The 17,703-nt window shown below is 42.0% G+C and overlaps 1 protein-coding gene and 1 pseudogene across 5 annotated transcripts in view; one reads left to right on the top strand and one right to left on the bottom strand.

Moving 5' to 3' along the window:
* The window catches only part of pphln1 (periphilin 1), a 258,281-nt gene that overhangs the window by 222,545 nt on the left and 18,033 nt on the right, over positions 1 to 17,703 (bottom strand). The window lies entirely within an intron of this gene.
* Positions 3,637 to 3,842, top strand: LOC147106021 (small nuclear ribonucleoprotein G pseudogene; annotated as a pseudogene).

Genomic DNA, 17,703 nt, shown 5'->3' with positions numbered 1-17,703 from the left:
TGATACTTCCACCACTTGCCCGGCTACATTCCCCAGAATTAGGTCCAGTACCGCCCCCTCTCTTGTAGGACTTTCTACATGCTGGCTCAAAAAGCTCTCCTGGATGCACTTTAAGAATTCTGCACCCTCTAAGCCTTTCACACTCTGACTATCCCAATTAATATTGGGGAAGTTGAAATCCCCCACTATTATTACCCTATTATTTTCACACTTCTCTGAGATTTGCCTACATATCTATTCCTCTATCTCCCCCTGACTGTTTGGGGGCCTATAGTACACTCCAGCAAGGTGCTTGCCCCCTTTTTGTTTTTAAGTTCTACCCATAAGGTCCAGGGATCCTGGACTTCATAATAGAGACAGAGTACAAAAGCAAAGAAGTTATGATGAACCTTTATAAAACACTGGTTCATCCTCAACTGGAGTATTGTGTCCAATTCTGGGCACTTTAGGAAGGATGTGAAGGCCTTAAAGATGGTGCAGAAAAGATTTACAAGATTGGTTCCAGGAATGAGGGACTTCAGTTACGTGAATAGAATGGAGAAGCTGGGGTGGTGATCCATCCTAACTTTTTGATTAGTGTCATTTGCCGATATACAATTCTGCTAAAATGTTCACATACAGATTGTTAGATTGCGGCAGTTTATAGATTTCACACCTTTAAGACAGCTTTCTGGAACCTCAGCCATTATCACTTATATCTTTTGGATGTTTGACAGCCTGGGGCAAATGACTATGGTCAGGTATCTTGTTTCAGATCCAATTTTATTCTGAGATTTAGCAAAGGCGAAGCAACTATTTGTTATTTTCTGCATGCCAACAAGGACTAGCTAGATTCTGTACATTACTGTAAATCTGTGTCTTTTTGTTATTATTTGCTATTACAGTCAAAAAAGTCATTTGGTGGTTTATAGCCTAAGCCACGGTCTGATCGAATTTATTCATAGAAACATAGAAGATAGGAGCAGTAGGCCATTCAGCCCCTCGAGCCTGCTCCGCCATTCAATGAGATCATGGCTGATCATCCAAATTCAGTACCCTGTCCCTGCTTTCTCCCCATATCCCTTGATCCCTTTAGCCTCAAGAAATATATCCAACTCCTTCTTGAATATATTTAATCAATTGGCCTCAACTGCCCTGTGTGGCAGAGAATTCCACAGGTTCACCACTCTCTGGGTGAAGAAATTCCTCCTCATCTCAGTCCTAAATGGCTTACCCCTTATCCTTAGACTGTGACTCCTGGTTCTGGACTCCCCCGCCATCGGGAACATCCTTCCTGCATCTAATCTGTCTAGTCCTGTTAGAATTTTATAAGTTTCAATGAGATCCCCTCTCATTCTTCTAAACTCTAGCGAATATAAGCCTAGTCGACCCAATCTCTCCTCATACGTCATTCCTGCCATTCCAGGTACCAGTCTGATGAATCTTCGCTGAACTCTCTCCATGGCAAGAACATCCTTCCTCAGATAAGGCGACCAAAACTGCACACAATCCTCAAGGTGTGGTCTCACCAAGGCCCTGTACAACTGCAGCAAGACATCCTTGCTCCTGTACTCAAATCCTCTTGCTATGAAGGCCAACATACCATTTGCCTTCTTAACCGCCTGCTGCACCAGCATGCTTACCTTCAGCGACTGGTGCACAAGGACAGCCAGGTCTCGTTGCACTTCCCCTTTTCCCAATCTATTGCCGTTCAGATAATAATCTGTCTTCCTGTTTTTGCCACCGAAGTGGATAACCTCGCATTTATCCACATTATACTGCATTTGCCATGCATCTGCGCAATCACCCAACCTGTCCAAATCATACTGGAGTTTCTCTGCATCCTCCTCACAGCACACACGCCCACCCAGCTTTGTGTCGTCTGCAAACTTGGAGATATTACATCTAGTTCCCTTGTCTAGATCATTTATATATAGTGAATAGCTGGGGTCCTAGCACCGATCCCTGCGGTACCCCACTAGTCACTGCCTGCCACTCGGAAAATGACCCGTTTAGTCCAACTCTTTGCTTCCTGTCTGCCAACCAGTTCTCTATCCAAGACAGTACCTTACCCCCAATCCCATGTGCTTTAACTTTACACGCTAATCTGTTATGCGGGACCTTATCGAAAGCCTTCTGAAAGTCCAAATACACCACATCCACTGGTTCTCCCTTATCTATTCTACCAGTTACATCCTCAAAAAATTCCAGTAGATTAGTCAAGCATGATTTATCTTTTGTAAATCCATGTTGACCATGTTTTCCAAGTGCTCTGCTATTACATCTTTTATAATTCCCTGTTTTTTCTCTACCACCCTTTTTAAATAGTGGGGTTACATTAGCTATCCACCAATCCATAGGAACTGTTCCAGAGTCTATCAAATTTTGGAAGATGACCAGCAATGCATCTACTATTTCTAGGGCCACTTCCTTAAGTACCCTAGGATGTAGATTATCAGGCCCTGGGGATTTATCGACGTTCAATCCCGTCAATTTCCCCAACACCATTTCCCTACAAATACTGATTTCATTCAATTCCTCCCTCTCATTAGACCCTATGTTCCCCGACATCTCTGGGAGGTTATTTGTCTCCTCCTTTGTGAAGACAAAACCAAAGTATGAATTTATTTGGTCTGCCATTTCTTTGTTCCCCATTATAAATTCCCCTGATTCTGACTGCAAGGGACCTACCCCTGATTCTATCACTTTCCCAAGTTAAAGAAGTCATACGTAGACACATGCTATATCCAGTAAGCTAAAAACAATGACTAAGGTTTATCATCAGTCCCTGGGATCACTACAATTATACAGATACTGGATGCGTTGAGGGACACCCAAATTCACAGTGAACAGGGGCTCGCTTAGGCGAGTTGTTTTTGGCACCAAGCATGCAGAAGGTATGAGGTATCTAAAAAATGCAACACTCCCATCATCGATATTAGCTTAATTTGGAAACCACTCGCAGCTCTGCATCTTGCACTTGGATGCCATGTCCCTTTCTAGAGCTCCGGTCAAGGTTTGTATTGTAAGAGTCTTTTTTTAAGCAGGCGTTACGTAAATCCTTCATCCACAGCTAGCTTTCAGGTACTTTTACAGACATTTGTCTCCTTTTGTTTTAATGTAAGCATTTTAATATAGAAAAATGTAAATATAAACATTAAACCTAAGATTTGAAAAGATACTTGAAAAATGAAAATTAGAAAAATATTCAAAGCAGCAGCTGCCCCTTTACGGGCTCCATCACATGGTGCTTTCCGTTACATGCACTCTAGATGGGTGAGCAGAGTGCATAGCACAATCCCATTCTCAATGGAAAGGAAAATTAAAGTTTAATTCTTTTAATCAGCCTAAACACCAGCTGGAAGATCACATTCTGCGAGTCACGTGGGATCCCACAAAAGAGATTCTTTTCCTGGTTTTCTGGCTTATGGGCCACGGTTACACATCCCACTTTAGCTAGACAATGACCTTCATCCGGAAAACATCGTTTCTAATTAGAAATACAAATAGAGCAAAGAGTGGTTGGATGATTGCATCTCTTGTGAAACCAGTTCTTTGCTCCAAAGTAACACACCTGGAAACTTTTTTTTGTTAAAACTGGTTTGAATTCAATGCCTATGGACCTTAAATATCAGTTGATGAAGCAGGACCCTGAGAAAAGTCCAACCACCCGAGCTGAAAATGTTTATGGAGAAGAAGCCATTGCTAAAACTGAACAGTGGCAGGTACATGCAAGAGATTCTAGAGTGGGTGAATCCATGGAGATAGTGCCAGGTGGGCATGAGAACATTGGCATGGTCGTTATTGGAGGAAACAGCATTATTATTGTTGAAGCTTGGAAGAAAAACAAATCCAATCTCTAAAAACAATTTTAAGCTCAGATTTGTTGTACTGTACCATATTCCGCAGGGGAAGACATTTGCCACCAGTTCAGTTTTGATTCTCTTACAATATAAATTGTTGAGTGTTCACAATATTAACATTAGTTACTGAGCTGTGTGTGTGTATATAGGACTGCCATAACTAGGCTTTTATTCAGGAGATTGGTGATATATCAGTAATGCTTAAATGTTTAACAATACATTAAATCCTCCAAAAAAATTCAATTTGCTTAAGGTGATTAATTTTGTAATTAAATTTATCAGTTCCCGAATTGGCCTACTTTTATGCCTTTAAGAAAAGTTCGCAACACTGATGAGAGTAAATGATGAAGGACCCAGTTTGCTTAACATTTTCCTACTCAGGAACCACATAGTTACTGCATTTTTAAAATCTGGATTTAGGGAGCTGTGAAAACCATAAACAAATGAAGTTCTGAAATGATTGCAGTAATAAATCTATAAAGCGACTTGTATGTAGCAATTAAGGGAAGCTCATTACATTAAAAAAGCAAACTCATCAATAAAATAAATGGATCATGTTGGCTTCCACAAAATGTAAACTCAACTTGCTGGAGACTTCATAAACACACCCAAAGAGGAGCTAGGCAAAGCTGATAAGCCAGTGATTAACAGCAAACACTCTCCAGATCTGCTGGTCCGACTGTCGTGCCTCAGTTCTATTCTCCCAATGTAGAACAGAGATTGGCATCTTCACCTGGAAGTTAGTTTTTAAAAACAGAAATCTTTGAAGTACAAGTGCCAGAACGCCCCACGACCATCCCCATCCCATTCAATTTGTCAAAAATGGGTAATTAGGCCGATCTTGTCAGCACTGTAATACCACAAATGTAATTTGAACTTCATTCGTCTAACATCATTTTCAGGCAGACTTACATTGAAGAGAAAGCATACACTTTGTTGGAAAAGCATGACAGAGGCTGGTGTCGGGAGCAGTGAGACCGGAGACCCAGTGAGTATTTAAAGTCACTTTCGCAGGCTTTCTTACCAATCTCAGACCGGCGGCGACATTCCAGAGCCACGTCACGATTCAAAACGGGACACAGGCAGGAGGGAGCAGCTGATTGGGCGAGTACGGCCAGGGAGTATTTATACTACTCTATAGTTTGACAGTTAAGGTTCATAGTTTATAAAGTTTAGACGGTCTTAATTTTTTTGTGGTTATAGTTTCTAGTGCTAGTAACCAAGGGCCCTTGATTATATCATTTAATTGTAGTGTAATTGGTGGTATTGATTTCATTTAAGTTCATTTAAATTAATTGACGGTAAGTCGTGGCAGGACAGCTCAGTGCCGTGGTATGCTCCTCCTGCACTATGTGGGAAATCAGGGACACTTCCTGTGTCTCTGACGAACATGTGTGCGGGAAGTGTATCCAGCTGCAGCTACTGGTAGACCGCATTGTGGCGCTGGAGCTGCGAATGGATACTTACTGGAGCATTCGCGATGCTGAGGACGTCGTGGCTATCATGTTTAGGGAGTTGGTCACACCGCAGGTAAAGGCTGCACAGGCAGGAAGGGAATGGGTGACCGCCAGGCAGAGTATTAGGAGCAGGCAGGTAGTGCAGGGGTCCCCTGTGGCCATTCCCCTCTCAAACAGATATACTGGCTTTGGATATTGTTGGGGAGGATGGCTTATCGGGGGAAGACAGCAGCAGCCAACTTCCTGGCACCATGGGTGGTTCTGCTGTACAGGACAGGAGGAAAAAGAGCGAGAGAGCTATAGTAATAGGGGATTCTATTGTAAGGGGGATAGGCAATTCTGCGGCCGCAAACGAGACTCCATGATGGTATGTTGCCTCCCTGGTGCAAGGGTCAAGGATGTCTCGGAGCGGCTGCAGAGCATTCTGGAGGGGGAGGGTGAGCAGCCAGTTGTCGTGGTGCATATAGGTACCAACGATATAGGTAAAAACCGGGACGAGGTCCTAAAAGCTGAATGTAGAGAGTTAGGAGGTAAATTAAAAAATAGGACCTCAAATGTAGTAGTCTCAGGATTGCTACCAGTGCCACATGCTAGTCAGAGTAGAAATAAAAGGATATGTCAGATGAATGCGTGGCTAGAGGAATGGTGCAAGGGGGAGGGATCCAAATTCCTGGGACATTGGAACCGATTCTGGGGGAGGTGGGACCAGTACAAACTGGATGGTTTGCACCTGGGCAGGACCGGGACCGATGTCCCAGGGGGAGTGTTTGCTAGTGCTGTTGGGGAGGGTTTAAACTAAAATGGGAGGGGGTTGGGAACCTGTGCAGGGAGACCGAGGAATGGGAAACAAGGATAGAAGCAAAAGGCAGGAAGGAGAAAAGCAAAAGTGGCAGGCAAAGAAGTCAAGGGTTTAAATCAAACATGGCCACAGTAAATAATAGTTCTGAAAGGTCTAAGAGTGTTAAAAAAAAACAAGCCTGAAGGCTTTGTGTCTTAATGCGAGGAGCATTCGTAATAAGGTGGATGAATTAGCTGCGCAAATAGATGTAAATGGATATATGATATGATTGGGATTACGGAAACATGGCTCCAGGGTGACCAAGGCTGGGAACTCAACATCCAGGGGTATTCAATATTCAGGAAAGACAGGCAAAAAGGAAAAGGAGGTGGGGTAGCATTGCTGGTTAAAGAGATTCACACAATAGTAAGGAAGGATATTAGCTCTGATGATGTGGAATCTGTATGGGTAGAACCGAGAAATACCAAGGGGCAGAAAACGTTAGTGGGAGTTGTGTACAGACCCCCAAACAGTAATGCCGAGGTTGGGGGTGGCATTAAACGGGAAATTAGAGAAGCGTGCAATAAGGGCACAGCAGTTATCATGGGTGATTTTAATCGACATATAGATTGGGCTAACCAAATTAGTAACAATACTGTGGAGGAGGAATTCCTGCAGTGTATACGGGATGGTTTCCTGGACCAATATGTCGAGGAACCAACTAGAGATCAGGCCATCTTAGGCTGGGTATTATGTAATGAGAAAGGATTCATTAGCAATCTTGTTGTGCGAGGCCCCTTGGAGCAGAGCGATCATAATATGATAGAATTCTTCATTAAGATGGAGAGTGAAGTATTTGACTCAGAGACTAGGGTCCTGAATTTAAATAAAGGAAACTACGATGGTATGAGGCGCGAGTTGGGTCGGATGGATTGGGGAATGTTACTTAAAGGGTTGACGGTGGATAGGCAATGGCAAACATTTAAAGATCGCATGGATCAACTGCAGAATTTGTTCATCCCTGTTTGGCATAAAAATAAAACAAAAAAGGTGACTAAACCGTGGCTAACAGGGAAATTAGGCATAGCATAAGATCCAAGGAGAGGACATATCAATTGGCCACAAAAAGCAGCAAACCTGAGGATTGGCAGCAGTTTAGGATTCAGTAAAGGAGGACAAAGGAATTAATTAAGAGGGGGAAATAGAGTAGGAGAGTAAGCTTGCAGGGAACATAAAAACTGACTGTAAAAGCTTCTATAGATATGTGAAGAGAAAAAGATTGGTGGAGTCAAGCGTAGGTCCCTTGCAGTCAGAATCAGGGGAATTTATAATGGGGAGCAAAGAAGTGGCCGACCAATTAAATACATACTTTGGTTCTGTCTTTACAAAGGAGGACACAAATAACCTCCCAGAGATGTCGGGGAACATAGGGTCTAATGAGAGGGAGGAACTGAATGAAATCAGTATTTGTAGGGACATGGTGTTAAGGAAATTGACGGGATTGAAGGCCGATAAATCCCCAGGGCCTGATAATCTACATCCTAGGGTATTAAGGAAGTGGCCCTAGAAATAGTAGATGCATTGCTGGTCATCTTCCAAAATTTGATAGACTCTGGAACAGTTCCCATGGATTGGAGAGTAGCTAATGTTACCCCACTATTCAAAAAAGGTGGTAGAGAGAATACAGGGAATTATAGACTGGTAAGCCTGACATCGGTAGTGGGGAAAATGCTAGAGTCCATTATAAAAGATGTAATAGCAGAGCATTTGGAAAACAGTGACAGGATCGGACAAAGTCAACATGGATTTACAAATGGTAATTTTTTGAGGATGTAACTGGTAGAATAGATAAGGGAGAACCAGTGGATGTGGTGTATTTGGACTTTCAGAAGGCTTTCGATAAGGTCCCGCATAAGAGATTAGCGTGTAAAGTTAAAGCACATGGGATTGGGGGCAAGGTACTGACTTGGATAGATAACTGGCTGGCAGACAGGAAGCAAAGAGTTGGAATAAACGGCTCTTTTTCCGAGTGGCAGGCAGTAACTAGTGGGGTACCGCAGGGATCGGTGCTAGGACCCCAGCTATTCACAATATATATTAATGATGATCTAGGCGTGGGAACTAGATGTAATATCTCCAAGTTTGCAGACGACACAAAGCTAGGTGGGCGTGTGTGCTGTGAGGAGGATGCAGAGAAACTCCAGTATGATTTGGACAGGTTGGGTGATTGGGCAGGAGCATGGCAGATGCCGTATAATGTGGATAAATGTGAGGTTGTCCACTTTGGTGGCAAAAACAGGAAGACAGATTATCTGAACGGCAATAGATTGGGAGAAGGGGAAGTGCAACGAGACCCGAGTGTCCTTGTGCACCAGTCGCTGAAGGTAAGCATGCAGTTGCAGCAGGCAGTTAAGAAGGCAAATGGTATGTTGGAATTCGCAGCAAGAGGATTCGAGTACAGGAGCAAGGATGTCTTGCTGCAGTTGCACAGGGCCTTGGTGAGACCACACCTTGAGTATTGTGTGCAGTTTTGGTCGCCTTATCTGAGGAAGGATGTTCTTGCCATGGAGGGAGTACAGCGAAGATTCACCAGACTGATACCTGGGATGGCAGGAATGACGTATGAGGAGAGATTGGGTCGATTAAGGCTTATACTCGCTGGAGTTTAGAAGAATGAGAGGGGATCTCATTGAAACTTATAAAATTCTAACAGGACTAGGCAGTCTAGATGCAGGAAAGATGTTCCCGATGGCGGGGGAGTCCAGAACCAGGGGTCACAGTCTAAGGATAAGGGGTAAGCCATTTAGGACAGAAATGAGGAGGAATTTCTTCACCCAGAGAGAGTGGTGAACCTGTGGAATTCTCTACCACAGCAGGCAGTGAAGGCCAATTCATTAAATATATTCAAGAAGGAGTTAGATATATTTCTTAAGGCTAAAGGGATCAAGGGATATGGGGAGAAGGCAGGGACAGGGTACTGAGTTTGGATGATCAGCCATGATCTCATTGAATGGCGGAGCAGGCTCGAGGGGCCAAATGGCCTACTCCTGCTCCTATCTTCTATGTTTCTATGTTAACTAGATCAAGCGTTAACTGTGAGACTTTCCATTTGACAGATCACATTTCAAACTTCCACTATCTTTATCAAACAAAATTCTTCTTGTCCTATATTCAAAAATGGAACTGAAGACAGGTGCTTCAATGGGTAATTCCCAATTATGGTGAGGTGCTGTGCCAGGCAGACGTGGAAGGATTCAGCTTTGATACCGGTTCTGTGATCCCGGGCAGGGAAACCACGAGGCACTACAATTAGCTTCCAGGTCCCAAGCAAGGGAAGAGAAAAAAAACTCAAGTCAGGATTGCACTCCTTGCAATTTGGCATTAAATGAGTTTTGATTATACATAATCATAAACTACCATTTACCTTTTCAACTCGAGCCAGTTGGACCTTCATTAGCAACTCAATGCAAAAACAAGGAGCTTCGAAAGACAGCTAATCGCAAAATAGAAACACCGTGGTCCTATGGGCGGAGGCCTCCTATCGGAAAAAAAGCTACGCACTTACCCAAGGGCTCCCGAGGTTCGGACACTTCCGCTCCTGGGCCTGTCCACAGTCGAAATGCGCAGAGACCATGTATCCCAGGGGCGCATGCAGTTTGCAAGCATCCTTGGGATCACGTGAGCCAGGCCAGCCAATAGGAGAAGGGAATCTCCCTTCACACTTTTGACAGATAGACCTGTCAAATATATGAATGGAGATCACCCGAAAAAGACACTAAAACATTAAATACATTTTTTAAAAAACAATTAAAGTTTTTTACGGGGCTAAAAAATAAACTTACCTTTTTTTAAAAAGTATTTTAAAATTATAAATGAGTGAAAAAAACTTTTAAAAAACTTTTTACAACTCTTATGCTGGTAAAAGCAGGCCTTACACCTGCTTTTACCAGGCGTAAGATTTCTCAGGGTTTTCTGTGGGCGGAGGTTCTGCAGAAAGCGGAACTCTCCACCCGCAGAGGCCCTTCTCTAGGGCAGACGTCCGATCTGTCAAGAGCATTCTTGACAGATCGGAAATACCGGTTTTCAGCGCATGCACTTCGCAAGCCTGAAACCAACATTTCCAATGTCCCTATGGGTGTGTACACAGCGCGTACATACCCGTAGGCATCAGAGCATAAGGGCCAGTGACTTCAAGCATGTAATAGGTCTATATGCACAAAACTTGTGCTTTGCCATCAACTCCCCACCCCCTCCAAACAAATGGATAAATTGACAAAAAGACAAATAATCTTGAATGTAGTCAGATTGATTAAGAAAAGATACTAGATTTCTCTACAGTGTGATATAGTTTTTATTTTCCCTTCAAAGCCTGTCCATTTATACTCCTTTGTACAACAAAATCACTTCTGATATAAGGCTCTGTAATAGGAGGGCCGACAGGGCTGTAGAATGTACCCCATATTCATTGCAGCACAGCTTCCATAGCTCTGGCAACAATAGTTTAAAATTCAGGAAAGTGTGCATCTGTGAACTTTAGGCGAGGGCAGAATTCAGCTCAGTTGTAATGCTCCCCATGTTGAACAATCCACTGACATTCATTGTGCTCACATTTTTGAGGTACCAAAGGGCTACCATCATTGGTGGAACTGTATTGAAGCAAGAGTCATATTCTGGAATTGCATCACACTGGTAGCAGCGAGTTGAGATTTATCTGTACCATCACACCTAAACTCAGTACCTCCCCAAATTAGTGTGGCCAAGGTAAGTAATTTGGCAGTATAATGAAACATTGTCATCCACCTGTGTGTGCCCTGGCTTAGATAGAGGCATTATATTGTATATAACTTCCTAACCGCCATCAACACCCATCATTGACATCTTGTACCAGATGTGAACATTTCTTGTCAAGAGTCAAAATTTCAACCAACAGCTTGCTCGAAGACAATTCTTCAAAATTCTGAGATATGGAGTAATGGGACAATTCTGCACCTACAATTTTCCAAAAGTGAGCTGCTGATTTTAATCGTGCCACCATGAGCTGTTACTAAGTCGTGTTCTTTATTAACAGAACTCATTCAACTGATCTACAGAAGCTGAGTTGCTCCATCTCCAAAAGCATTCCCTTGCCTTATTTCGCTGAAGAACAAGCGAACCAGGTGAAACGGCACTGAATTCCAACGAAGTCAACATCTCACAGATGGATAGACCATGAACAGATGTGCAAAGACAGATGGAGCACCAACTATTGCAGGTGAAAGGAAGGCAGCCTTCAAATGCGCCCCTCCTCCACCAGCCGTATTTTGAGCACTACTATGTTACACACCTGGTAAACTTATTTACAAGTAGAGTCATAGAATTTTACCACACAAAAGAACCACTACTCTTGTGGCAACTCTTTGAGCGACCTATCTGTTTAGCCCCATTCTTGTGCCCTGCTCCCTATACCTTCTTCATGTTCTCTTTTTAGAATAATTATCAACTTCTCTTTTATAATGTATTATGAATTATGATTCCACTACTGTTTCTGGTGGGGCATTTTCCATATCCTACCAACCATCCGTGTTTAAAAAAATAAACATAACTTCTTCCTTCTTTTGGTGAAGAACTTAAATTTATTCCCTCCAGTGGAACTAATCTTTCCACAATTTACCATCAAAACTTTTCAATTTTAAATACCTCCATTAGGTCTACTCTTAACCTTCTTTGCCACAACAAAAAGATCCCAGTTTCTCTTGTCTCTCCTGATAACTCAAGTCTCTCATCCCTTGAATCATCTTGGCAAATCTTCTGCACCCTCACCATGCCTTCAATATTAGTGCAAAGTAGGGTTCCCCAAACTGGACACAATATTCCAACTACAGTTTAACCAATGATTTGTATACGTTTAGCATTGCCACTTCACTTTTGCAATCTGTCTCATTTATAAAACCAAGGTTCCCATTATTTTATTTTATATTTTTAAAAACAGAACACATCCTCCCACCTTTAAATATCTGTCTGTCAGAACCTCTGCTCCTCTGCCCCTTTTACACATTTTACCATTTAATGTACAGTATATGCCCTCTTGCTAGGTTTTTCTTCCAAAATAAATCACCACACATTTCTTTGCATTAAATTTCATCTGACATCTATCCAGTCTACTAACTTGTCTGTGCCCTTCTGCAGTGTGTACCATCTACAAGATGCACTGCAGCAACTCACCAAGGCTTCTTCAGCAGCATCTCCCAAACCCGTGATCTCTTCCACCTAGAAGGACAAGGGCAGCAGGCGCACGGGAACACCACCACCTCCAAGTTCCCCTCCAAGTCACACACCATCCTGACTTAGAAGTATATCGCCGATCCTTCATCGTCGCTGGGTCAAAATCTTGGAACTCCCCACCTACCAGCACTGCGGGAGTACCTTCACCACACGGACTGCAGCGGTTCAAGGCGGCGGCTCACCACCACCTTCTCAAGGGCAATTAGGGATGGGCAATAAATGCTGGCCTTGCCAGTGACGCCCACATCCCGTGAACTAATTTTAAAAAATGAATTTATTTATCCCTCAAACAAAACCATGAAAAGCAGACCAACTGGTTATTGATCTCACTGCTGTTTGTGGGACCTTATCGTGCACAAATCAGCTGCCATGTTTGTCTACACAATAAGTGATGACACTTAAAAAGTAATTATTTGGCCGTTAGTGTTCTGTAACATTCTGTCTTTCTTCATATGTTGATATTTTGTAATTCCAAGTAAACTAAATTGGTCATTGAATTTACTGCAGCTGATAATACTTCAAGGGTAGGTTGTTATTATTAAACTGTCACAATCTACTCCAGCATATGGTGCCAAATCATTCTGACTGTACAATGGATTGGTCCTTTAATAGACAACAATTCCACAGAATCTGATATCTTCATCCAAGTCTGAAAGACTAAAATGTTAAACCAGGAGTTTCCTGTTGTGAAAAAACTCAAAAGAAAGCACAAGTCCTTTAACCTGAAGCCTAGGTTGAAACTTGATCGATGCTGGTTGATTCTTGCTGAATTATAATTTTAACAGCTTTTACCAAGGGTGAGCTTATCTGACATTCATACTGTAAGAGTGAAAGAAACAGATTTATTCTCTGCATAGATTTCACAACTAATAGTTACTAAACGGAGTGCTCATAGACTTCAAAACAAAATCATGCAGTATTCTTTTGCTGAACAAGCCTTGAAGACTAAACATGGAATAAACTCATTTCAAATTTTATAGTCTAGATAAAGCAGAGAAAAATAAATCTTAGTAATTAGGTTGCCCTTTTAATTTCAAGTAAAGACACCAATATTACTGTACTAATTTATTCTTCAAGCACATTTACTACAAATTCAATTTTAAATTTCATATTAATTTTGCCCCAGCTCATTTGCAGCCAATAGACAGAGTTGCCCTTTCATCATGCTTATAAACCTGAATGGCTAATTCAACATTCTAATAACCCTCAAATAAACTGGCTCCTTCTTATTAAATTAAAAATCTCAACTTTAACAATAATTTCCCCTTGAAGTATTTATCCAATTCCCATAACTTTCTTGCTTTTGTACTCTATGCCTCTGTTTATAAAGCCATGGTTCCCGTGTGCTTTTCTAAACAGCCTTCTCAACTTGTCCTGCAACTTCAAAGATTTGTCTACATACACCCACTTTAAAATTGTACCATTTCATTTATATTGCCTCTCCTCATTCTTCCTACCAAAATGCATCAGTTCACACTTCTCCGTGTTAAATTGCATCTGCCATGTGTCTGCCCATTTCACCAGTCTGCTGACATCCTCCTGAAGTCTGTTACTATCCTCCTCACTATTTACTACATTTCTGAGTTCTGTGTCATCTTCAAACTTTGAAATTATGCCCTGTATACCCAAGTCCAGGTCATTAATATATATCAAAAAGAACAGTGGAAGACACCAATGTATAATTCCCTCCAGTCTGAAAAACAACCGTTCACCACTACTCTCTACTTTCTGTCTCTTAGCCAATTTCATATCCATGCTGCCAATGCCTTTTAATCCCATGTGCTTCTATTTTCTGAATAAGTCTGTTATATGGCACTTTATCAAACGCCTTTTGAAAGCAACAACCCACTACAGGAAACTTTTTTTTAATCCGGCACGGACGGGACCGAAGTGGTGCCGGCTCATCAAAAATTCCAGATAACCGAACGCTATAGTAAAAGATACGGAGCTGAGAGCTCCGTATAAAGCAACAAAGCCTGTTGCTTCAAAACAATGGCCACAAGTTGCAAGCGTCTCTGTAGTTTAGCAACAGCTGCAGCCACACCCTTGCACAGCAACACATGGAGGAAGGCAAGTAATAAAAGTTACTTGAACCTACTCCTGAATTTTGCCGGTTAACCGACATTTCCGGTTATTTAGGTGCCAGTTAATCGAAAAGTTTCCTGTACCTTCATCAACCCTCTCCATTACTTCATCAAAGAACTTAGTCAAGTTAATCAAACACGAGTTGACTTTAACAAATCCGTGCTGGCTGTTATTTATTAACTCATACTTTTCCACGTGACAATTCATTTTGTCTCTGATTAATGTCGCTATGTTTCCTCCCCACCGACATTTGGCTGACTAGCCTGTAGTTGCCAGGTTTATCCCTATCCCCTTTTTTAAACAGAGGTGCAACATTTGCAATCCTCCAGTCCTCAGGCACCACTCCCATATCTAAGGAGGATTGGAAGATTGCAGCCAGAGCCGCAGTTATCTCCACCCTTACTTCTCTCAGCAACCTAGGATGCATTCTATCCACACCGGGTGACTTTTCTACTTTGAGGGCTGCCAACCTTTTAAGCGCCACCTCTTTATCTATTTTTATCCTATCCAATTTCTCTACTACCTCCTCCTTTACTGTGACATTGGTAGCATCCTCTTCTTCAGTGAAAACAGATGAAAAGTACTAATTTAGTCCTTCAGCCATGCCCACTGCTTCGACATGAAGATCTCCTTTTTGGTCCCTAATCAGCCCCACCCTTCCACTATTTATATGTTTATACAAAAAGACTTTTGGGGTCCTTTTATGTTATCCGCTAATCTATTCTCATGCACTCTCTTTGCTTCTCATTTCCTTTTTCAGTTCTCCTCTGTACTTTCTGAATTCAGCTTGGCTCTCTACTGTATTATGAGCCTGACATTTACCAAAAGCCTCCTTTTTCTGTTTCATTTTCATCGCTATATCTTGAGTCATCCAGGGAGCTCTAGCCCTTCCTTTCCCACATGTGGGAATGTGTCTAGTCTGTAGGCAAACTATCTCCTCTTTGAAGACCTCCAATTGCTCATTTACTGTTTACCTGCCAATCATTGATTCCAATCTACCTGGGCCAGACCCTATATGAATTTGAAGTGACTCCCTGGCCATGTTCTGTTACAGATTTAAACAGTCATGCTTTGAAGTGTACCAGTTTGATAGCTTCATGATCAAAATGCATAAACTGCAATTTCAGACAGCATTAGTATAACAGACTCTCGTGTTTAATATCACACATCAAAATAAGGCGTTAGCTATTAAACAAAGTTAGATTACAGGGTGTTAAATGAGTTTCGTTTCTGCCCTGTATTTTGCTCAGAGTAACACAGCCACTGATACTAACAGAGGCCCGAACGCACAAAACTCGATAACCAATTTTGTTTTGCACTAGGGAGTCCGATGCATTTACCATCCACTGCGTATAGCAGGTAAATTGCGTTAGCATGAACACGCTATGTGGTAGGGACTCTTAATTTTTTTAATGAATCTTTGTTTTCAGAATGTCAGAATTTAAATGAGAAATATATATCAAAAGCTTTTTAAATGGACTTTTTAAAACACTAAGATATGATCTATGACAATGTATTGTAGAAGCAGCTCAGTCTGCTGTAGCATCTATCCATTTCTAAGTTTAATTTCCATTGCTCACTGCACTAAGTGTAGATTTTTATTTGTATTGAACACAATTTTTTTTTTTTATTCGATGGAATATATGGTTATATAAGCTCCTGACTGCTTATTTATGAAATAGCCCATTGTGGTGCTGTCCATTTATGAAATGCAGACTGTCAGCAAAAGAAGCAGTTAAAGTACTGAACAGCTGGATAAACAGCCTTCTGTTCCAGTGTGTTTAACATGCCATTAATACTCCCAGCCCAAAGGAGTTATCCTGCAAGTACCCATTTATCCCCATTTTTCCAACCAGGAAAGCATTGATCACCAACCGGAGAACGGTAACAGCTGCTGCGATTGGTATAATACTTTGCAGTTTCTTTTGCCAAGTCTCTATTTGCAATTTGAACTAGTGGACAAAGACAGACATTGTTAAATGGCTGAGACCACTGAGAAAGAAAAGGGGAAAATAATGATTTTGCATCTAGTTCTACCATCAGACCCAGAATACACATGAACTGTTCTCCTTCCAAAAGCGAGGGGGAGATGTCAAACCCTGGAGGTGAAAGAGAAATTGAGGAAGATGCAGCACAGGCAAATATTAAATGGCAACTGTAAAACAAGGGAGGAACTATACAGTAAATTTTATAGCAGATTTATCAAATGGCCTTAGAGAGGGTGGAGAAAAGATTTACTAAAATGGTATCAGGGATGAGGAACTTCAGTTATGTGGAGAGACTGCAGAAGCTGGGACTGTTCTCCTTAGAGCAGAGAAGGTTAAGGGGAGATTTAATAGAGGTTTTCAAAATTATAAAGGGTTTTGATAGAGTAGAGAAGGAGAAACTGTTTCCACTGGCAGGAGGATCAATAACCAGAGCACACAGATTTAAGATAATTAGCAAAAGAACCAGGAGGGGGTGGGGGGGAGATGAGGAGAAATGTTTTTACACAGTGAGCTGTTGTGATCTGGAATACACTGCCTGAAAAAGGGTGGTGAAAGCAGATATAATAGTAACTTTCAAAAGGTAATTGGATGTACTTGAAAAGGAAAAATTTGCAAGGCTATGGGAAAAAAGCAAGGCAGCAGGGCTAATTGGATAGCTCTTTCAATGTGTGTCCTTGTGCACCAGTCGCTGAAGGTAAGCATGCAGGTGCAGCAGGCGGTTAAGGCGGCAAATGGTATGTTGGGCTTCATAGCAAGAGGGTGCGAGTACAGGAACAAGGATGTCTTGCTGCAGTTGTACAGGGCCTTGGTGAGACCACACCTTGAGTATTGTGTGCAGTTTTGGTCGCCTTATCTGAGGAAGGATGTTCTTGCCATGGAGGGAGTGCAGCGAAGATTCACCAGACTGATACCTGGGATGGCAGGAATGACGTATGAGGAGAGATTGGGTCGACTGGGCTTATATTCACTGGAGTTTAGAAGAATGAGGGGGTCTCATTGAAACTTATAAAATTCTAACAGGACTAGACAGAATAGATGCAGGAAAGATGTTCTCGATGACGGGGGAGTCCAGAACCAGGGGTCACAGTCTAAGGATAAGGGGTAAACCATTTAGGACTGAGATGAGGAGGAATTACTTCACCCAGAGAGTGGTGAACCTGTTGAATTCTCTACCACAGAAGGCAGTTGAGGCCAATTCATTAAATATATTCAAGAAGGAGTTAAGATATATTTCTTAAGGCTAAAGGGATCAAGGGATATGGGGAGAAAGCAGGGACAGGGTACTGAATTTG

Source organism: Somniosus microcephalus, chromosome 16 (genome assembly GCF_052327205.1).
Source record: "Somniosus microcephalus isolate GS21.2 chromosome 16, FLI_Smic_1.0, whole genome shotgun sequence".
Lineage (NCBI taxonomy): Eukaryota > Metazoa > Chordata > Chondrichthyes > Squaliformes > Somniosidae > Somniosus > Somniosus microcephalus.
The sequence above is the reverse complement of the archived record's forward strand: the minus strand, read 5'-3'. Positions and strand labels throughout refer to the sequence as shown.